General features: G+C 48.9%; 1 long non-coding RNA gene across 1 annotated transcript in view; it reads left to right on the forward strand.

Moving 5' to 3' along the window:
- Positions 1–273: 273 nt before the first annotated feature.
- Positions 274–22,891, forward strand: part of LOC147124425 (uncharacterized) — a 50,550-nt gene continuing 27,932 nt past the window's right edge. The window contains exon 1 of the long non-coding RNA XR_015079897.1: positions 274–399. This is a non-coding gene — a long non-coding RNA (uncharacterized LOC147124425). The remainder of the gene's footprint in view (positions 400–22,891) is intronic.

The raw sequence follows: 22,891 nt of genomic DNA on the forward strand, positions 1-22,891 counted from the left end.
CCACACTTTAAAGTGCACCTAATGTAAATGTTCATCCGCTACACTCACAGGGAGGTGTGCTGCAAAGCATGCGCAGAGTATTGACTCCTTTTTGCAATACCCCCTGTACTTCTTCATTCAACAGAAGCAACATGACACGTTTGCAATGGGAGACTATAATACGATGCAATAACACTTCATAAATCATGCGCTAAAGAGTACTGGCAGGAAAAACATCATGCCAGCTAATATAAGAAGGCATGGCAGAATATGGGAGATCTTGAGTATCCAATTACAGCAGCTAACACACTGGGAGATTGTTTGGAGAGAACAGCGACGGCAGGTTTTGCTCACACCCAAGATACCCTACAGACTATTTGCATGCAGCCCTGGGAACATGGCAGGAGAAGGATTCAAGAGGTGAATTTCTCACAAGGGGCTTGAGTTTAACTTGGGCGGCAACGTGCCAAAGCGAATGGCTGACCTATCCAGGAATGGCCAGTGTGTCTGTGTGCAGCAGCAGGCAGGCCGGGCCTCATTAGCAGGCCGTTTGCTGACTTTAGACCAAAACAGCAGGGAAGTTGGTGGGAAGTGGCTGCTCAGCCAGGGACCATGGGGAACAGGCCCTCGAACAAGGTAAGTGCTCCGGGAGGGCAACCTCAATCAGGGGAAGCCCAGAGGCAGGGATGGCCCGAGGTTTCTTTGCAGAGCCCGGAGGTGCCTCACAAGAGTTTTGGGAAATCAAGGCTTAGATATCCAGTAATTTTGGCTTATGTGGAGCATACGTATACCTGTTGTATACGTATGCTTTAATACGTTCAATCAAGCATGTAGATACGTCGAATTAAATCAGAGTCAGGCAGACAGGCTTCTAACTGTGATCTTTACTTTATTCCTAAAATGGCTGATTGCAGCTTTCCCAGGTAATTTCCATAATGCATTGCACATTACATTACCATATTAACTGGTGTTAAACTCGCACATTACATTACCGTATTAACTGGTGTCAAACTCGCAATCAATACACGACATCCTCCTTTTCCTTGGAAACAAACTTGCAGTTTACAAACAGTTGCTTACAATAACACTGCATAACTTATTTGATTTATAAACTTTTTACAAACTTGTGTCTTACCACACAACTAAATAATTCCCAGGTTTAAACATTTAACATCACCCATGCAGTTCTCGCACAGTTTATGTTGTGACATAATCAGACAGTCTTTGGGGTTTTCTTTTAACCTTTTGAGGTCTGGCTGTATTGGGTATGTCTGACATGTTGGTGTCAGTGGGTATTGCCTGTGCCACAGTGGTATGTGTGTCAGGGTCTACTATACTGTCCTCAGTCCCTTGTGTTTCCTCCTGCTCATGGAATGTCTCCTTTGGTCCATTGGTTCTGTATTTCTTCACAAACGTAGTGTTTCTTGAGTAGCGTGCTCCTTCTGGAGATTCCACCACTACTTGACTCCCTGTTTTACTCAAAACTTTGTGTGGTGTGGCATTAAAAGGAGTGGTGAACTTGTCCACTTTGTCCTGCCGTACCAGCACCGTGTCTCCAACTTCCACCTCTGAGTATTGTGTTCTCCGCTGTTCATCTGCGTACAGTTTGGACTTGCCTTTTTGTTCTGCGTCCCGGTCACGTACTTCCATGTCTGCGCGCGACTCTGTGATGTCTGGCAGCTTTCCTCTCATTTTCCGTTTAAAGAGCAGCTCTGCCGGGCTCTTTCCCGTCGTGGCATGGTCAATGCTTCTGTACACAGTCACATATTTTCTAAGTTCACGTTTCCAATCTAGACCTTCTGACTGAGCAATTCTGATTCTCTTCATCAGCGATGCATTCTGGCTCTCGACTTCTCCGTTAGCCTGAGCCCATTTTGCTGTCGTTTTCAGGTGTTTGATCCCGTTGTTTTCACAGTATTCTTTGAATAATTCAGATCTGAATTGGGGACCATTATCAGATTTGCAGGTGATTGGCAAACCATGATGGCTGAAGATTGACTCTAAACTATCAATAACCTTCTCTGTTGTTGTGGAGGTCATAATGTCGTATTCATAGTAGCGACTATAATAATCAACTACCACAAGAATGGAGTGGTTGGGTGGCAAGGGTCCCAGTAAGTCTATAGCTACATCCTGCCAGGGGCCCTCCGGTAATGGTGTTGGTCTCAAGGGTTCAGGTGGGTCGGGTCTGGCTGCTATCTGACAGCCGTGGCACGCTTTACAGTGTTTTTCAGCTGCCTTGTCCATGCCAGGCCACCAAACCTTGGTTCTGAGATGTTGCTTTGTTCCAACTATTCCCAAGTGTCCTTCATGTGCTAACACCAGGGCTCGTGCGTGTAACACTGTGGGTAGCATGATGCGTGTTCCCCGAAGAACTAGGAACCCCACTACGCACAGCTCGTTTGCAATTGCTGCATAAGCTTTACAGTTCTCAAAATGTCCATTTGTGATTGCCTTCCGTACCTCAATCAGCTCTGGGTCGGTAGCAGAGGCTTCCTCCAACTCTCTAGTAGTGAGTCCTTTTGGTGTCGCACTCACAGCTACAAATCTCACGTATTCATCTGAGCCGTGAGAATGTCTCTCCTGTTTTGCTGTCTCCCCCAGCAATCGTGACAGTGGGTCTGCAATGTTTTGCTTGCCTGGAATGTGTATCACCTTAAAATCGTACGGCTGTAATCTAAGTACCCACCTCTCTATACGGGCACAGGGTTTAGAGTGTGGGCCGTATATCACTTGTAATGGCTTATGGTCAGTTACCAAGTTAAATTTTCGACCATACACATATGGATGCAGCCTCTCACAAGCCCATACAAGAGCTAAGGCCTCTCTCTCTGTTTGAGAGTATTTCCTCTCACAGTCTGTGAAACTACGACTTACATAACATATTGGCACCTCTTATCCCTGTTGGTTCTGAACTAGTACTGCGCCTGTAAAGTCTGTGGGTTGTGCAGTTAATAAATACACAGACTTCAGAAGTAACAAACAAACAGGTCTTTACTATTCGAAGGTCCGGGCGAATCTGCCCCAGCAATCCTGCCACAACACTTATATACTGGTGTGGTCACTATCGGTATTACAGTATACAGAAGCCAAACAAATAGTGCCACACCGAAAGTAGTCCTCTTAAAGGTGAACGGTTACATTCAATAGTTCCCTTAAAGGTAGACGGGTACATACACTCCAATCCTCCCTTTTTAGCTTATTACTTACTAAGTCCATAGTGAACATACATTCTAACATATATACAGGTTTATGTAAGACAGTTCATAGATTCAGTCTTTCCGGGGGTTTCCGGATTCTGTCCGGATAACGCCGCAGTGGTGTCGTCATTTCAGGCGGGCTAGGAGGTGCTTCTGGCAAGGTCGATTCGGCTTGAAAAGCCGTGTCAGGTTCAGCTGACTCCAGTATCACTAGATCGGAAGTAGGTGTTCTGGGTATCTCAGTTTCAACATTACCCGGATAAGGTGGTGAAGTCGGTTGCCCATTTGTGGCGGACCCTATGATTTGGTCAACATGGCGCCTTATTATATTGTCTCCAATGTCCACGGTGTACATCAATGGCCCCAGCCTTTTCCCAATAGTTCCAGGCTGCCATTTCTCAGTACGGTAGTCCCGGGCCAAAACTCGTTGACCGATCTGGAAAGATCTAGTGACCCTGTCGTTCATGCCCTGGAATTGCCGGTTCTCTACGTCTCTTCTGACGTTTGGTTTTAGTAAATCCAGCCGGCATCTTAGGCGTCTATTACAGAACATCATTGCAGAAGTTTGATTTGTGACCGCATGTGTCGCATTTCGGTATGCCAACAAAAAGCTATCCACCTTATGTTGCAGACTTATATTTTCATTACTCATGGCCTTTACGGCCTTCTTGAAGGTCTGGACAAACCTTTCAGCCAATCCATTGGAGGCGGGATGGTATGGGGCTGACGTGTAATGTTTAACCCCATTGCTCTTTAAGAATTTCTTGAATTCTTCGGACACAAATTGTGGTCCATTATCAGAACAGACCTGTTCCGGCAGGCCATTCCGAGCAAACATAGTCCTTAACACTGCGATGGTTTTTTCCGTCGTGGTGGTGGTCATCTTAATTACTTCCGGCCACTTGGAGTGGGCATCCACCGCTATTAGAAACATCGAGTCCATAAATGGACCAGCAAAGTCGATGTGTACTCTTTGCCAAGGCGATGAGGACCACTCCCATGGATGCAGAGGAGCCTGGGGTGGCGCGTTCTGAACCCTCTGACATCCTAGGCAGTTCTTCGTGATCTCCTCTATGTCTCCATCAATGCCTGGCCACCACACAAACGCTCTTGCTAGATTCTTCATCTTTACTCCCCCCAGATGTCCTTTGTGCAGCTCCTTTAGCACCTTCTTTTGGAGTTTGGGTGGAATCACCACTCTAGATCCACACATCAGGGTTCCTCGACACACTGACAGTTGTTCTTTCCTCTGTGCAAATGCTTGCAGTGTTGGTTCGCTCTGTGCTGGCCATCCCTCCACCGTTACATCATAGACTCGTGAAAGAGTCGGGTCATTCCTTGTCTCATTCTCAATCATTGAGTTTGTTATCGGTAGACACTCCACTATGGATGAGTGGAACAACTCTACTGGGTCCACTATACTCGCTTCTTCTACCATCGGCAATGGCAAGCGTGACAACCCATCAGCATTTCCATGCTGTTTAGACCTTTTGTACTCAATTTCGTATTGGTGTGCCCCAAGTAACATGGACCACCTTTGTAACCTTTGTGCTGTCATGGTGGAAACGGCCTTATTTGGGTTGAATATGGACACCAACGGCTGGTGGTCTGTCAGCAATGTGAACTTTTTACATTGTAGGTAATGGTTGAATTTCTTCACGCCCCACACAAGACTGAGGGCCTCCGTATCAATTTGGGCGTAATTTCGCTCCGCGGGTGTCAATGATCGGGACGCGAAAGCCACTGGCCTTTCCGAGCCATTTGGTAGCCTGTGCGAGAGTACTGCCCCAATTCCGTACGGGGAAGCATCGCAAGCTAGACGAAGGGGTAATGCTGGGTTGAAATGAGCCAACACTACGCAGCACGGTGGCATAGTGGTTAGCACTGTTGCCTCACAGCGCCAGGGACCCGGGTTCGAATCCGGCCTTGGGTGACTGTCTGTGTGGAGTTTGCACATTCTCCCCGTGTTTGCGTGGGTTTCCTCCGGGTGCTCCGGTTTCCTCCCACAGTCCAAAGATGTGCGGGTTAGGATGATTGGCTATGATAAATTGACCCTTAGTGTTAGGGGGATTAAATACGTGGGGTTACGGGGATAGGGTGGGATATGTGTCGGTGCAGGCTCGATGGGCCGAAATGGCCTCTATCTGCACTGTGGGGTTTCTGTGATTCTGTGATCTGTGACTTCTTCAGAGGTAATCAACTCCTTGCTTCTGCGAAAAGCCTCTTTACATTCTTCACTCCACTTCCATGGTGTTTCTTTCCGCAACAAGTCATTCAGCGGATGCAGTACCGTGGATAAATTAGGCAGAAACTTGTGATAGTAATTAATCAACCCCAAGAATGATCTTAACTGTGATACGTTTCCTGGAGCGGGGGCCTTCATGACCGCTTCTATCTTTTCAGGTGACTTATGCAGTCCCTCTCGGTCAATGACATGACCGCAGTATGAGATCCGTTTTTGGAAGAACTCACACTTCTTGCGATTAACCCGAAGGCCATACTCCTTCAACCTGGTGAGCACCAGTTTCAAATTCGTGAGGTGTTCTTCCTCATCTTTTCCAGTGATTAAAATGTCATCTAAGTAGCACTGCGTGCTTGGAATTCCTTGTAACACCTGTTCCATGGCCCTCTGCCAAATTGCTGGCGCCGAAGCTACCCCAAAGACCAGTCTATTGTAGCGATACAAGCCTCTGTGAGTGTTGATGGTGAGGTACTGGCATGACTCTTCCTCGACCTCCATCTGTAGATATGCTTGAGCCAGATCTATTTTCGTGAAATGCTTCCCTCCAGCCAACGAAGCAAAGATATCTTCAATCCGCGGAAGCGGGTATTGTACCGTGTGAAGCACCAGATTCACAGTAATCTTGAAATCTCCACAGATACGGACCTTCCCCGGTCCCCCTGGCTTATTACTCGGTGAGGACTTCATGACGAGAACAATGGGCGTGGCCCACTCACTCCAGTCCACTTTTGACAGAACCCCTGATCGTTCAAGTTCTTCCAGTTCTGCCTCCACAGCTGGTCGTATTGCGTAAGGTACCGATCTGGCCTTAAAAAACTTTGGGCTTGCATTTTCTGCAATCTTAACCTTTGCTTTAATACCTCGCAGTGTTCCCGGTCCTTGCTGGAATACCTCCTTAGCTTCGTCCAATATTCTGGACAACCGTTCAGGTTTGACATCCTCTTTTTCGGAATCCACCGTCATGGTGTTTAGTGACTGCCAGTCCAACTTTATTTTTCGGATCCACTCCCGTCCCAGAAGTGGTGGTCCTCCCTCAGGCAATACATACAGGTCCAACCGGTGATGATCTTTATCCTTGTATCTCACCTTGACTTCTATCATTCCGATGGGGAATACTTTGTGCCCCGTGTATGTCTGTAATACTAGTTCCGTATCCCGTAGTGGAATATGCTTGAAAAATTTCTTATAGTCATGCTTATTCATGACCGTCAACGCCGATCCGGTGTCCACTTCCATTTTTACTTGGACCTTTGCAATCTGTAGCGTTATCCAGATAGTTTGTCGGTCAGCTTCATTGCTCACGTTGTGAATGCTCAGACTGTCCAGTCCTTTGCATTTGGAGTGTGAGACCGACTTCTGTTCCCTCAGACTCTTCTTAGTCACCTCTTGTACCTTTCCGTACCATTTTTGTGGTGACTTCTTATTGTTGTACGTTGCTCCTGACCGGCATACCTTAGCTATGTGCCCGATCTTGCCACATTTCCTGCATTCTTGGTTTTTAACCCAGCATTGATTCTGGTCGTGTGTTGTCTTCCCACAACGGTAGCATTTTGTTGTGCTCGAAGTAATTTGGTCCACCCCTAGTGCCGCCGCCTTTAGCTGCATTTCCGCCATTCCTTTCACTGCGGCTTCGTGCGATGCAGCTATGAGGACAGCCCTGTCCAGTGTGAGGTCATTTTCTTCCAGTAGTTGTTTCTGCGTTCCTTCTTTGGACAATCCGCATACGAACTTGTCACGCAGTGCCTCTGTCAGATTTCCTCCAAACTGGCAGTATTTCGCTATCCTACACAGTTCGACCAAGTATTCCGCATTGCTTTCGTCTTTCTTCTGCGTTCTTGCGTAGAATTTGAATCGTTCAGCCAGCATCAGCGGTGTGGGGTTCAAGTGGTCCTTCAGCACAGCCACAATCTCTTCGAAGGTCTGATCCGCTGGTTTATTTGGTGCTATTAGATTCTTCAAGAGCCTGTATGTTTTTGCCCCCATCGAGTTTAGCAATGTTATCGCCTTGTCGTCTTCCTCTATTTTGTTGGCTTCGCAATAGATCTCTATGCGTTCCATGTACGTGGCCCAGTCTTCTATTTCAGAACTAAAGTCGTTAATATTCCCTCGCTTAGGCATCTTTCTTCCCTTGGGAGCAGCACCAGTATTTCTTTAGTATTCTTATTTATTTGTTTATTTCTAATATGGCGGGTTTCCCGCGAAATCGGCGGTTTCCCGCTCTTCCTTTCTCGCCCCGCCCACTTCAATGGCGGTTTCCCGCTTCTGGCGTCTTCTCCGCCTAATGGCGGCTTCCCGCATTTCTTCCCGGTGGAAGGGGTACGCTTCCCCCACAGCGGACAGGTTCAGCCACTGGCTGGCTTCCGCACATCTCCCCTTACCCGGCTCTGTCTTTTCCTCCCGCCCGCACGGCTCTACCGGCGCTGGGTACACCCCGTTAACGGAGGACAGTTCAGCCACTGGACTGGCTCTCGCGCAGTCTCTCACCCCGTTTTCAGCTGTGTCTCTCTCCCACTCCCGCACGTTCGGTTTTGCCGGCTCTGAGTACCCCGTTGGTGGAGAACAGCTCAGCCGCTGGACTGGCTCCTCGCAGTCTCTCTCTCCGCACCCGGCTCTCACCCGCACGGTTCCCATTCGCCTCCCCAGCCCTCTCGCAGACCGGTGTTTCCCTCCCCGGCTGCGGCTGGGTTCCTCTTCCCACGCCTACTCGCAGGCTCAGCGCTTCATGGCTGCAGTCGCTGCCCGGATTTTTCCCGCCGATCGCGGTCCGGCTGTCACCCGACGCCGTTGGACCCGACTTTTGGCCGGCACAGCTCCCCCTCGACCGAGGTTGAGTGCTCTGCCCTTATCCTCCGGATACTTCTACACCTTCCCCTACTCACAGTCTCTTCAGCCGCCTTGTTTCTTGCTGGTCGGCTCACTCCGCACCGTGGAAGAAGGGTAGTCAGTGCCTGTTGCTGATACAGCTTTTGTTGTTAGTCTTCCTGCTTTCTGTTGTTGCAGCCTCGTGTTTTCTTTTGGTAGCACGACGAGGGCGGTTGTCTCTCTTCGACGCTCTTCGTTGCTTTTGGTAGTCTTGCCGCAGGGTACGATCGGACTCGTCGCCACTGTAAAGTCTGTGGGTTGTGCAGTTAATAAATACACAGACTTCAGAACTAACAAACAAACAGGTCTTTACTATTCGAAGGTCCGGGCGAATCTGCCCCAGCAATCCTGCCACAACACTTATATACTGGTGTGGTCACTATCGGTATTACAGTATACAGAAGCCAAACAAATAGTGCCACACCGAAAGTAGTCCTCTTAAAGGTGAACGGTTACATTCAATAGTTCCCTTAAAGGTAGACGGGTACATACACTACAGCGCCTAAACCTACAGGACTGGCATCTGCTATCACCTTGGTTGGTGCGTCCTTATCAAAATATGCTGAAGTGCCGGCTCTGGCCAACTCTTCCTTGAGTGCACTGAATGACTGTCTCTGTTGTGATCCAAATTTAAATGGTGTGTCTTTTCTCATCAGGCGTCGCAGTGGCTCTGATAGTGTTGCAAACTGTGGGATGAATCTGCTACTGTACCCAACAAGTCCCAAGAAACTCCTCACCTCTGTAGCATTCTCTGGTTCCCGAGCTTCTGCCACCGCTCGCACTCTCTCTACTGTTGGTCCGATGCCCTTTTCAGACAACAAGATTCCCATGAAAATCAATCGGTCCATGTTGAATTGGCACTTCTCTGAGTTTAGTGTCAGTCCACTTTCCATTAGTCTGGTCATGACAGCGTGCAGGCGTCTGTGGTGCGTTTCCTGGTCGTGTGCATGCACGATAATGTTGTCTGAGATGTTTTCAACACCCTCTATCCCAGCTAAGGCATTAGCTATCTCGTGCTGATATTGCTCACTAGCTGAAGATACACCCAATATCAGCCTCTTGTACCTGTATACTCCATTATGTACAGCAAACGTTGTGATTTCTCGTGACTCAGGGGTCAGTTCTGGCTGGTGATAAAACCATTTCAGGTCTAGCTTCCTGTAGTGTATGTACCTTTAAGAGAGAACTACTTTTACAGCTCCTGTATACTGTAGTACCAGCAGTGACCACACCTGTATATAAACCCTGAGTAGGGATTTGTACAGTTAGTTTTTAGACTACCCTCATCCAGTAAACACCTGTTGATTGTTAATCTGCAGTCTCCGTCTATTTATTGAAGAACACCATACCTTAAGATTCACGGATTTAACAGTGGCGACGAGGTCGATTCGAACCTACCTGCAACTCTGCATTTCCTCCCAGGGATTCGCTCCTGGAGGACAGTGGAAGAAAGTCGAGGCCAGAAGCATGGGCGTCGACCACGAGCAACCGCTCAGTCATCCGGCAGAGAGTGAGCATCGCAGGGGAGGCTGTTGAGAGCTGGGCTTGGTTCTCCAGCCACGACGATCCAGCAACAGGCTGGCAACAGGTACAGCGCAGACCCTTCCCGGACAGCGGCGGCTGGAGCCGACCGATGGCACAGAAAAGGCCGAGCAGCGTCGACGGGGTAAGAGAGAGGGTAAAGTGCACAGGGCGCAGCCGGGGGTTGAAGACCGAGCGCGTCGACGGAAAACAAAAAGGGAGAGAGGGGAAAGCACAGCCGGGGTTCAGGACCGAGCGGCGGCAACGAGAGAGGCGCACAGGAGAACGCGCAGAGCGCAGCCAGGGCTCAAGAGCTGAGCAGCGTCCGTGGGGGAAGAAAGGAAGCACGGGAGATGCCATTTGAGCCGTGGAGAAGAAGGGAGAGCGCGGGAGATGCCATTTTTGAAGCCGCAGCGGAGAAGAAGGGCGAGCGTGGGAAGAGAGGGAAGCGCGGGAGACACGATTTTGAGCCAGCGGAGAAGAAGGGAGAGCGTGGGAGACGCCATTTTTGCCAGTCTAACCACACCCAGGGATGCCGAAGAGTGGCAGTGTCACAGCGTTCGACAATGAAGTCGAAGATTGGGCGACATATGTGGAACACATTGAGGTGTACTGCAAGGCGAATGAAGTGCCAGATGCCAGGAAAGCACTGGTATTGTTGAATTCCATGGGTGCAAAAACATATGGCTTACTGCGAAACCTAGTAACCCCAGAGAAGCCTGTGGATAAGGATTTTGAAAGCATAGTGGAAATCCTACAGGACCACTTAAACCCCACACCGCTGCTGATAGCAGAAAGATATAAGTTTCACAAAAGGAACCAGCATAAAGACGAAAGTAATGCTGAGTATTTAACGGAACTGCGCAAGCTATCGAAACACTGCCAGTTTGGAATGGGACTAGCAGATACGTTAAGGGACAAGTTTGTGTGTGGGCTTCAAAGTGAAGGAACCCAGAAACGGCTTCTATCAGAAAAGGATCTTACGCTGGACAAGGCTTTCAGCATGGCAGTATCACACGAAGCAGCCACACGGGGCGCTGCAGAGATACAACGGAGACCGCAAGAATATGGCACCAATGAAATATCATATGGAGCAGGGAAGTGTTATCGCTGCGGCAGGACAACACACAACCAGAAGGATTGTTGGTTCAAGGACCAAGTGTGCAGACAGTGTGGAAAAGCAGGACACATAGCAAGAGTCTGCAGGTCGGGGAAGAAAACCAGCAGCAAGGAATCGCCACAGGAGAAGTACAAAAAGGTACATAAGGTGACGGAGAGTAGCTCAGACGAACAGAAAAGTGATACAGACTCCGGAAGCAAGGAGCTGGGTTGTCTGAAACTACATAATGTAATCAAAATGGAGGATCACCAAACTATCTGGGTCACGTTCAAGATAGACGGAGTCCAAGTGAAAATGGAATTGGACACAGGATCAGCCCTAACAGTCATAAACCGAAGGGACTACAAGCGACTATTCTCACATATACCCTTGAGAGATACAGAGATTGCCTTGAAGACGTACACGGGGCAAAAAGTCTACCCCAAAGGAAAAATAAGGGTGAACATGATATACAACGGCCAGGAAACACCAAAAATGGACCTATATGTATTGCCAGATGGAGGACCACCACTATTAGGACGTGAATGGATCCGGAAGATACAGTTAGACTGGCATTCCATACAGGCACTGATGGTAGAGGCCAAAAAGGATGACGACGTCACACCTGGACGACTGTCAAAAATGCTAACTGACGCACAAGAAGTGTTCCAGGAGGGACTCGGAACACTAAAAGGCATAACAGCGATGATTAAAATAGAGGAAAATGCAAGCCCAAAGTTTTTTAAGGCCAGACCGGTGCCTTATGTGATCCGCCCAGCCGTCGAAGCAGAGCTGGGAGGTTTGGAACATTCAGGAGTACTGTCCAAAGTGGACTGGAGCGAGTGGGCTACACCCATCGTTCCTGTAATGAAGAGGTCGTTGAGTAATACGCCTGGGGAACCAAAGAAGGTTCGCATCTGTGGGGACTTTAAGACGACAGTGAACCCAGTCCTTCACACGGTACAATATCCGCTTCCGTGGATTGAGGATATTTTCGCCTCGCTATCTGGAGGAAAACGCTTCACTAAGATTGATGTGGCCCAGGCGTACCTGCAAATGGAGGTAGAAGAAGCCTCGAAACAATACCTCACGATCAACACTCACAAAGGTCTCTACCAATACAACCGGCTGGTGTTCGGGGTAGCATCAGCTCCGGCTATTTGGCAAAGGGCAATGGATCAAGTCCTGCAAGGGATTCCAGGGACCCAGTGTTATTTGGACGACATCCTGGTCACGGGCGAAAATGACAGTGATCACCTCGCAAACCTGGAGCAGGTGCTCACTAGATTGAAGGAATATGGGCTACGAGCTAATCGCCACAAATGCGAGTTTTTCCAGAAGCAGATCTCGTATTGTGGCCACGTCATCGATGAAGAGGGGTTACATAAGTCCCCTGAAAAGATTGAGGCAGTAGTCAAGGCTCCAGCACCGGAAGATGTGTCACAACTGAGGTCGTTCCTCGGGCTGGTGAACTACTACCATAAGTTCTTATCAAATTTGTCTACAGTATTACACCCACTGAACACCCTACTGCAAATGGGGGTACCATGGAAGTGGAATGACGAATGTAAATGAGCTTTCCAGAAGTGCAAAGAATTGATCACATCAAAAGAGGTGTTGGCTCATTTCAACCCAGCACTACCAATTCGGTTGGTGTTGTAGTGTCTGTGCCTTTAAGAGAGAACTACTTTTACAACTCCTGTATACTGTAGTACCGGCAGTGACCACACCTGTATATAAGCCTTGAGCATGCCTCTGTACCCCAGTCTTGAGACTGCCCTACTCCAGTAAATACCTGTTGATTGTTAAGTTACAGCATGCGTGTGGTTATTGAAAAACATCATACTCTCAGAATCACGGATCTAACAGTGGCGACGAGTGTCGATTCGAATCTACCTGCAACTCTGCATTTCCCTTCGAGGATTCGCTCCGGGAGGGCGGTGGAAGAAAGTCGAGGCCAGAAGCACTGGCGTTGACCACGAGCAACCGCCCAGTCGTCCGGCAGAGAGTGAACATCGCAGGGGAGGCTGTGGAGAGCTGGGCTTGGTTCCCCAGCCACGACGATCAGCAATAGACTGATGATAGGTACAGCGCAGACCCTTCCCGGACAGCGGCGGCTGGAGCCGATCGATGGCGGAGAGAAAGCCGAGCAGCGTCGACGGGGTAAGACAGAGGGTGAAGCGCACAGGGCGCAGCCGGGGGTTGAAAACCAAGCGGCGTCGAGGAAAAACAAAACGAAGAGAGAGAGGGTAAAGCAACAGCCGGGTTCAGGACCGAGTGGCGGAAACGGGAAAGGCGCACAAAAAAAAAAGAACGCGCACAGCACAGCCAGGGCTCAAGGGCTGAACAGTGTCCGTGGGGAGAAGAAGGGAGAGCGCAGGAGATGCCATTGAGCCGCGGAGAAGAAGGAAGAGCGCGGGAGATGCCATTTTTAGAAGCCGCAGCGGAGAAGAAGGGCGAGCGCGGGAAGGAAGGAAAGTGCGGGAGATGCCATTTTGTGCCAGCGGAGAAGAAGGGGAAGCGCGGGAGATGCCATTTTTGACAGTTAAATCACACCCAGGGATGCAGAAGAGTGGCAGTATCTCTACATTCGACAATGAATTCGAAGATTGGGCGACATATGTGGAGCACATTGAGGTGTACTGCAGGGCGAATGAAGTGCCAGATGCTAGGAAAGCACTGGTTTTGTTAAATTCCATGGGTGCAAAAACTTATGGGTTACTGCGAAACCTAATAACCCCAGAGAAGCCTGTGAACAAGAATTTCGAAAGCATAGTAGAAATCCTACAGGACCACTTAAACCCCACACCGCTGCTGATAGCAGAATGATTTAAGTTCCATAAAAGGAACCAACACAAAGACGAAAGCAATGCTGAGCACCTAACGGAACTGCGCAAGCTATCGAAACACTGCCAGTTTGGAGCGGGACTAGCAGATACGTTAAGGGACAAGTTTGTGTGTGGGCTGCAAAGTGAAGGAACCTAGAAACGGCTTCTATCAGAAAAGGATCTTACGCTGGACAAGGCTTTCACTATGGAAGTATCACACGAAGCAGCCGCAAGGGGCGCTGCAGAGATACAATGGAGACCACAAGAATATGGCACCAATGAAATGTCCTATGGAACAGGGAAGTGCTATCACTGCGGCAGAACAACACATGACCAGTAGGATTGTTGGTTCAAGGACCAAGTGTGCAGACAGTGTGGAAAAGCAGGACACATAGCAAGAGTCTGCAGGTCTGGGAAGAAAACCAACAGTAAGAAATCTCCACAGGAGAAGTACAAAAAGGTACACCAGGTGATGGACAGTAGTTCAGACGAACAGAAAAGTGACACAGACTCCGGAAGCAAGGAGCTGGGTTGTTTGAAACTACATAAGGTAACCAAAATGGAGGATCACCAGACTATCTGGGTTACACTCAAGATTGACGGAGTCCAAGTGAAAATGGAATTGGACACAGGATCAGCCCTAAAAGTCATAAACCAAAGGGACTACAAGCGGCTATTTTCACATATACCCTTGAAAGCTACAGAGATTGTCTTGAAGACGTACACGGGGCAAAAATCTACCCCAAAGGAAAAATAAGGGTGAAATTGATATATAAAGGCCAGGAAATACCTAAAATGGATATATATGTATTGCCAGATGGAGGACCACCACTGCTAGGACGTGAATGGATCCGGAAGATACAATTAGATTGGCATTCCATGAAGGTTGAGGCTAAAAAGGATGACGATGTCACACCTGGACGACTGTCAAAAATGCTAACTGACACAAAAGAAGTGTTCCAGGAGGGACTCGGAACACTAAAAGGCATAACAGTAATGATGAAAATAGAGGAAAATGCAAGCCCAAAGTTTCTTAAGGCCAGACCAGTGCCTTACGCGATCAGACCAGCTGTTGAAGCAGAGCTGGAAGAGTTGGAACGTTCAGGAGTACTGTCCAAAGTAGACTGGAGCGAGTGGGCTACACCCATCATTCCTGTAATGAAGATGTCGTTGAGTAATACGCCTGCGGAACCAAAGAAGGTCCGCATCTGTGGGGATTTTAAGGTGACAGTGAACCCAGTCCTTCACACGGTACAATATCCGCTTCCACGAATTGAGGATATTTTCGCCTCGCTATCTGGAGGTAAACGCTTCACCAAAATTGATCTAGCCCAGGCATACTTGCAAATGGAGGTAGAAGAAGCCTCGAAACAATATCTTACGATTAACACTCATAAAGGTCTTTATCAATACAACCGGCTGGTGTTTGGGGTAGCATCGGCTCCGGCTAGTTGGCAAAGGGCAATGGATCAAGTCCTGCAAGGGATTCCAGGGACCCAGTGTTATTTGGACGACATCCTGGTCACGGGCGAAAATGAAAGTGATCACCTCGCCAACTTGGAGAAGGTGCTCACCAGATTAAAGGAATATGGGCTACGAGCTAACCGCCACAATTGCGAGTTCTTCCAGAAGCAGATCTCGTATTGTGGCCACGTCATCGATGAAGAGGGGTTCCATAAGTCCCCTGAAAAGATTGAGGCAGTAGTCAAGGCTCCAGCACCAGAAAATGTGTCACAACTGAGGTCGTTCCTCGGGCTGGTAAACTACTACCATAAGTTCTTACCAAATTTGTCCACGGTATTACACCCACTGAACACCCTACTGCAAACAGGGGTACCATGGAAGTGGAATGACGAATGTAGACGAGCTTTCCAGAAGTGTAAAGAATTGATCACATCAAAAGAGGTGTTGGCCCATTTCAACCCTGCTCTACCAATTCGTTTGGCATGTGAAGCATCACCCTATGGTATTGGAGCGGTGCTGTCGCACAAATTCCCAGACGGGTTCGAGAGGCCAGTTGCCTTTGCGTCTCGGTCACTAACCTCAGCCGAGCGCAACTACGCCCAGATTGACAGGGAGGCCCTCAGCCTAGTATGGGGAGTAAAAAAAATTCAACCACTATCTGCATGGGCAGAAGTTCACCTTGCTGACTGACCACCAACCACTTGCCTCCATCTTTAATCCTAAGAAGGGCGTTCCAGTAATGATGGCACAATGGTTACAAAGATGGTCCCTGTTTCTAGGGGCGAATCAATATGAAATAGAATATAAAGGCACGGAACAGCATGGAAACGCTGATGGGCTATCGCGCCTGCCACTGCCTACTGTGGAGGAAGCACCAGCAGTGGACACTATCGAGATATTTTATTCGTCAATAATTGAACGATTGCCAGTAATGAACGCGGATATAGAGAAGGAGACCTGCAATGATCCGACGCTGTCTCGGGTATATGATTTGACGGTGAGGGGATGGCCAACACATGACGACTCACTCTTACCAGCATTCTCATCCAGAAGAGAACAGCTGTCAGTATGCCAGGGGACAGTGATGTGTGGGTCCAGAGTGGTGATTCTACCTAAGTTAAGGGAGAGAGTGCTAAATGAGCTACATGAAGGTCATCTGGGGGGAGTGAAAATGAAAAGCCTTGCTAGGGCTTATGTGTGGTGGCCGGGAATCGATCAACAAATCGAAGACCTAACCAAGAGCTGCTCAGGATGCCAGAAGGTCCAAAATGCACCACCACATGCCCCTCTACACCCATGGGAGTGGCCCTCCTCTCCATGGCAACGGGTGCATATTGATTTTGCTGGTCCATTCATGGACTCAATGTTCTTAATAGCAATGGATGCTCATTCGAAGTGGCCTGAGGTGATAAAAATGTCCTCAACCACTACAGAGAAAACGATTGCAGTCCTACGGACCATATTTGCCAGAAACGGCTTGATAGAGCAGATTTGCTCTGATAATGGACCACAGTTTGTGTCCGAAGAGTTTTGAAAATTTATGAGAAGGAAAGGCGTAAGGCATTACACATCCGCCCCGTATCATCCAGCCACAAATGGATTGGCTGAGAGGTTCGTACAAACCTTTAAGAAGGCGATAAAGGCCATGTGCGACGATGAAATTCCACTACAGCATAAGATGGACAATTTCTTCTTAGCCTACCGAAACGCGACACATGCAGTGACCATCCAGACCCCGGCCATGATGTTCTTTAACCGAAGGCTGTGATCTCGTCTGAACTTGCTTGGACCAAATGTGCGAAGAAATGTTGAGGATAAACAATTCCAGCACATCGATGAGAAGCCGACAAGGAGCTTCAATGTAGGACAACCAGTCTTAGCCCGTGACTACCGAACAGAGAAATGGCAACCCGGAATGATATGCACACGGCAGGGGCCATTAATGTACACAGTGGATGTCGGGGAGAACATTGTGAGATGCCACGTTGATCAGATCTTAGCGTCACAGGAACGAGTCAACCCCATGTCTTGCGTACCTGGGGATGAACCCGACATACAGGTAGCATCTACCTCCGAACCAGTAGCAGTGGAACCCGATGAACTAACCGATAAAAGGGGCCAGAATCGCCTCCGCACCAAGAATAAGAACCTCAGGAAAGGCGCTATCCCGAAAGGATCAGGAAGCTGCCCCAAAGACTGAATCTATAAATGGACTATTGTTCTTTTATGTACATGTTAAAGTGTTAATTGTTATTTGAATATTATGGGTACTACTAATCTAAAAGGGGAGGAATTGTAGTGTATGTACCTTTAAGAGAGAACTACTTTTACAGCTCCTGTATACTGTAGTACCGGCAGTGACCACACCTGTATATAAGCCTTGAGCATGCCTCTGTACCCCAGTCTTGAGACTACCCTACTCCAGTAAATACCTGTTGATTGTTAAGTTACAGCATCCGTGTGGTTATTGAAAAACATCATACTCTAAGAATCACGGATCTAACAGGCGTGTAATGCATCACCCTATGGTATTGGAGCGGTGCTGTTGCACAAATTCCCAGACGGGTTGGAGAGGCCAGTAGTCTTTGTGTCTCGGTCACTAACCTCAGCCGGGCGCAACTACGCCCTGATTGACAGGGAGGCCCTCAGCCTATTATGGGGAGTGAAAAAGTTCAACCACCATCTGCACGGGCAGAAGTTCACCTTGCTGACTGACCACCAACCACTTGTCTCCATCTTTAATCCTAAGAAGGGCGTTCTGGTGATGACTAAGTAACGGCTACAAAGATGGTCCCTTTTTCTAGGGGCGAACCAATATGAAATAGAGTATAAGGGCACGAAACAGAATGGAAACGCTGATGGGCTATCACGCCTGCCACTGCCTACTGCGGAGGAAGTACCAGCAGTGGACCCAGTCGAAATATTTTATTCAACTATAATTGAACGCTTGCCAGTAACTAATGCGGACATAGAGAAGGAGACCCGAAATGATCCGACACTGTCTCGGGTATATGATTTGATGGTGAAGGGATGGCCAACACATGGCGACTCACTGTTGCCAGCATTCTCATCCAGAAGAGAACAGCTGTCAGTATGCCAGGGGACATTGATGTGTGGATCCCGAGTGGTAATTCCACCCAGGTTAAGGGAGAGAGTGCTCAATGAGCTTCACAAAGGCCATCTGGGAGGGGTGAAAATGAAAAGCCTTGCTAGGGCTTATGTGTGGTGGCCGGGAATCGATAAACAAATCGAGGACCTGACAAAGAGCTGCTCAGGATGTCAGAAGGTCCAAAATGCACCACCACATGCCTCTCTACACCCATGGGAGTGGCCCTCCTCTCCATGGCAATGGGTGCATATTGATTTTGCTGGTCCATTCATGGACTCAATGGCCTAGAAATTAGGTATAGCCCCGCCAGGTCTTTAGCGCCCGAAATTTAGCGCTCGGCCGGATTCCCGTAGCGCCCGCCTGAAATTCAGTTGCGCCGCCCCAACACAGAGGCGGGCGCTATTGGAGGGTTTGGCCGCCTCGTTTGGGGCGAAGAATGTCAGTTTCAGGCGTCCAGCTGCCGCTGCGGCACCCGATGCGGTGCGGCAGGCTGGGGTACTGCAGGCCTCCTCCTTCTCTTAAGGAGGAGCTGCCTGCAGCCGTGAGATCGCCGCTGGATTCCCCCGGCAAATGAGCCCGGCACCACGGAGAAGTGCCGGGCTCACGGGAGTGACACACCAATGCCGCGGGGGGGTGGTGCAGGAGTCCGGGGAGGGAGGTGCGGCCAGGCTGCCGCCGGGAAAGCGGCCGGCCGCCCCTCCACCTTTATGCGCCGGCCTCTCAGAGCTGCAAGGCACCGTTTTGCAAACGCTGTTTGCGGCCGCCACGGGAGAGGCGGCCGCAACTGAATTTGGCAGTCGGACCGGAATTGCATTGGAACCGGGGCGCTGCGCACACCGATGACGTCATTGGTGCTGGCGCAGCGCTACCGGCTAACGTCGATGTTACGGACCAACTGAATTTCGGGCGCGAAACAACTTCCGGCGCAAACCACTCTATAGCCCATAAGTGGGCGCAAACACGACTGAATTTCTAGGCCAATGTTCTTAATAGCAGTGGATGCGCACTCGAAATGGCCTGAGGTGATAAAAATGTCCTCCACCACTACGGAGAAAACGATTGCAGTCCTACGGACCATATTTGCCAGGAACGGCTTGCCAGAGCAGATTTGCTCTGATAACGGACCACAGTTTGTGTCCGAAGAGTTTCGGAAATTTATGAGAAGGAATGGGGTAAGGCATTACACATCCGCCCCGTATCATCCTGCCACAAATGGATTGGCTGAGAGGTTCGTACAAACCTTTAAAAAGGCCGTAAGTGCCATGTGCGATGACGACATTCCACTGCAGCATAAGGTGGACTATTTCCTGTTAGCCTACAGAAATGCGACACATGCCGTTACCAACCAGACCCCGACCATGATGTTCTTTAACCGAAGGTTGAGATCTCGTCTGGATTTGCTCAGACCAAATGTGCAAAGAAATGTTGAGAATAAGCAATTCCAGCACATCAATGAGAAGCCGACAAGGAGCTTCAATGTAGGACAACCAGTCTTGGCCCGCGACTACCGAACAGAGAAATGGCAATCCGGAACGATATGCACACGGCAGGGGCCACTAATGTACATAGTGGATGTTGGGGAGAACATTGTGTGACGCCATGTCGACCAGATCCTAGCGTCACAGGAACGAGTCAACCCCATGTCTCGCGTACCTGGTGATGAACCCGACATACCGGTAGCACCTACCCCAGAAACAGTAGCATCGGAAGCTGATGAACTAACCGACATCAGGGGGCCAGAATCGCCTCCGCACCAAGAACAAGACACTCCAGAAAGGCGCTATCCAGAAAGGATCAGGAAGCCGCCCCAAAGACTGAATCTATAAATGGACTATTTCAGTTAAATGTGCATGTTAAAAGTGTTAACTGTTATTTGATTCTTATGGTACTGTTAATCTAAAAGGGGAGGAATTTTAGTGTATGTACCTTTAAGAAAGAACTGCTTTTACAGCTCCTGTATACTGTAGTACCGGCAGTGACCACACCTGTATATAAACCCTGTGTAGGGATCTATACTTTAGTCTTTAGACTACCCTCATCCCGTAAACACCTGTTGATTGTTAATCTGCAGTCTCCGTCTATTTATTGAAGAACACCATACCTTAAGATTCACGGATTTAACACTTCCTAAACACCATCGAGCCGTTCATACCTTGGAGTATCTCATCAACGGTGAGGATTGGATATCGTTCCCTCACTATTGCCTGGTTTGCTCGTCTCATGTCTAGGCATAACCTTACATCCTTATCCGCTTTTGGTACAATAACCACAGGATTTACCCATGGGGTGGGACCAGTTACAGATTTGATAATGTCCATGTCCCTCAATTGGTTTATTTTGGCCTCTATTGCCCCCCTTAAGTTGAATGGTGTACGCCTGAGTGGCTGGGCCACAGGCTTCACTTGTGGGTCGATATACAAAGTGATCTGTTTTGTGTTCAGCCTTCCTACTCCCTGGAACACCTTTGAATACCGCTGTTCTAGTAGCTGTCTTACATCTACCACAGCTCAGACATCTGCACCTATTTTTAAAACTCCCAGTTTCATGGCTGTCTCCCTTCCTAACAATGGTTCTCCATGGCCTTTAACCACAAAGAACTCCACCTGCTCAGTTCTCTTACCTATTGTAATCCCACATGTGAATACACCTTTAACTGACAGTGGTCGGCTAGAAGCATAAGAGAATAACTTTCTCTCTGTCTTAGGGACATGTGACTGACACTTAATGTGTTCTGACTTTAATCCTTCCCATGTATTCTCATCTATCACATTATTAGTTGCACCCGAATCAATTAACATTCTCAGGTTTACTCCCCCCACACAAAAGGTAAGTCTCTCTGTCACGTTATTTCCAGTGACAGCAAATGCACAGATATTTTGTTCCTCTACATTGTTCACACGGTGTTTCTTTGTTCCCTTTGTACGGCATACTTTGGAGAAATGATCCTTTCCCTTGCACTTATGACACGTTTGTCCGCGTGCTGGGCATTTCGGATCTCTGCCCATGTGGTCTGTGTGTCCACATCGGTAACATTTCCTTTTGTTCCTATCGCCATTTCCCTTTGGTTTCTCTGTCGAGCTTTTTGCATAATACACTCTTTTCTGTGTAACACGATGAACAGTATCTGTCTCCGCCTTCTCTGTACATGACATGGCTGACATCTGCTCCTTGACGTTTTCACATTGTGAGGCCTATTGTAACGTGCGGGCGAGCGTTAGACCATGCCCTTCCTCTAGCAATTTCCTCCGCACATAGGCTGACGTGCACCTACTCAGGATAGCATCTCTTATTTGATTATCCGCAACCCCCCCAAAAGCATAGTCTTTAGCAGCCTGTTGCAAGCGAGTAGCAAATTGTTGCACAGTCTCACCTGCCTTCTGGGACAACTTATGAAAAGTCTGTCTAGCAAATGCTGCGTTGACCTGGGGCACGAAGTAGGGATTCAAAGCACTAACCGCCGCCGTGTAGTCTGCTGGCTCTCCTGTGTCCGGTAGAGTCAAAAAGATATCCTGGACATCTGGTCCTGCTAGGTGTAGAAGTAGAGCTCTTCTCCTCTGCTTCGTGGAAGCTGTAGAGGTATCGTCAATGATGAGTCCTTTGCCATCGGCATAAAGCTCAAAAGACGCTAACCACCTCGTCCATCTTGGACCCAACATGGCTGGCTCGGCGAAACATGCAAAATTTTGAATGCCGGTCTTCTCCATCCTAGCTAACTAAACTTGGGCAACTACCTATTTAAAAAGATTCTGTCCGTTATCCTCGTCGCCAATGTTGTATCTATGCTTTAGTATGTTCAATCAAGCATGTAGATACGTCAAATTAAATCAGCGTCAGGCAGACAGGCTTCTAACTGTGATCTTTACTTTATTCCTAAAATGGCTGACTGCAGCTTTCCCGGGTAATTCCCATAATGCATTGCACATTACATTACCGTATTAACTGGTGTTAAACTCGCACATTACATTACCGTATTAACTGGTGTCAAACTCGCAATCAATACACGACAAGACCTATTGGGCTGAATGGCCCATTTCTGTGCCGTAAAATTCTATGTAATAACTGTGGTTCACCATTATTAGCAATTTGAGTTTGCACGCTGCTTTTTTATAAAAGACTCTGGCCGCAAAATTGGGAGGTTTATCGATGGCCATTAAGGCTGGTTTTGCTGCAAAAATCGTGGCCGCCTTGCTTCCGGTGGTCCACGTACGCGGTGAAGGGGCGGCCTTCCAGGAGGAACCTGAAATGGCGGACCGACAGGTGGAGCGCGAGAAGCTCGCGGTCGAAAGTGGAGTATTTGACCTCCGGGGGGCGCAGTTGGCGGCTGTAGAAGGCAAGTGGCTGCCACGCGCCATTAACCCACTGCTCGAACACGGCCCCGACCGCGTGGTCGGAGGCGTCGGTGGTGAGCGCGACCCGGGCGTCGGCCCTCGGGTGCGCAAGCAGAGTGGCGTCGGCGAGCGCGTTTTTGGTGGCATCGAAGGCGGCTGACGTGTCAGTGGTCCAGGCTACGGCCATCTTGCCGGACTTACCTCAGAGGGAGTCGTATAGGGGCTTCATGAGGGCTGCAGCTCTGGGGATGAACCTGTT

The sequence above is a fragment of the Somniosus microcephalus genome, chromosome 1 (genome assembly GCF_052327205.1).
Source record: "Somniosus microcephalus isolate GS21.2 chromosome 1, FLI_Smic_1.0, whole genome shotgun sequence".
Classification (NCBI taxonomy): domain Eukaryota; kingdom Metazoa; phylum Chordata; class Chondrichthyes; order Squaliformes; family Somniosidae; genus Somniosus; species Somniosus microcephalus.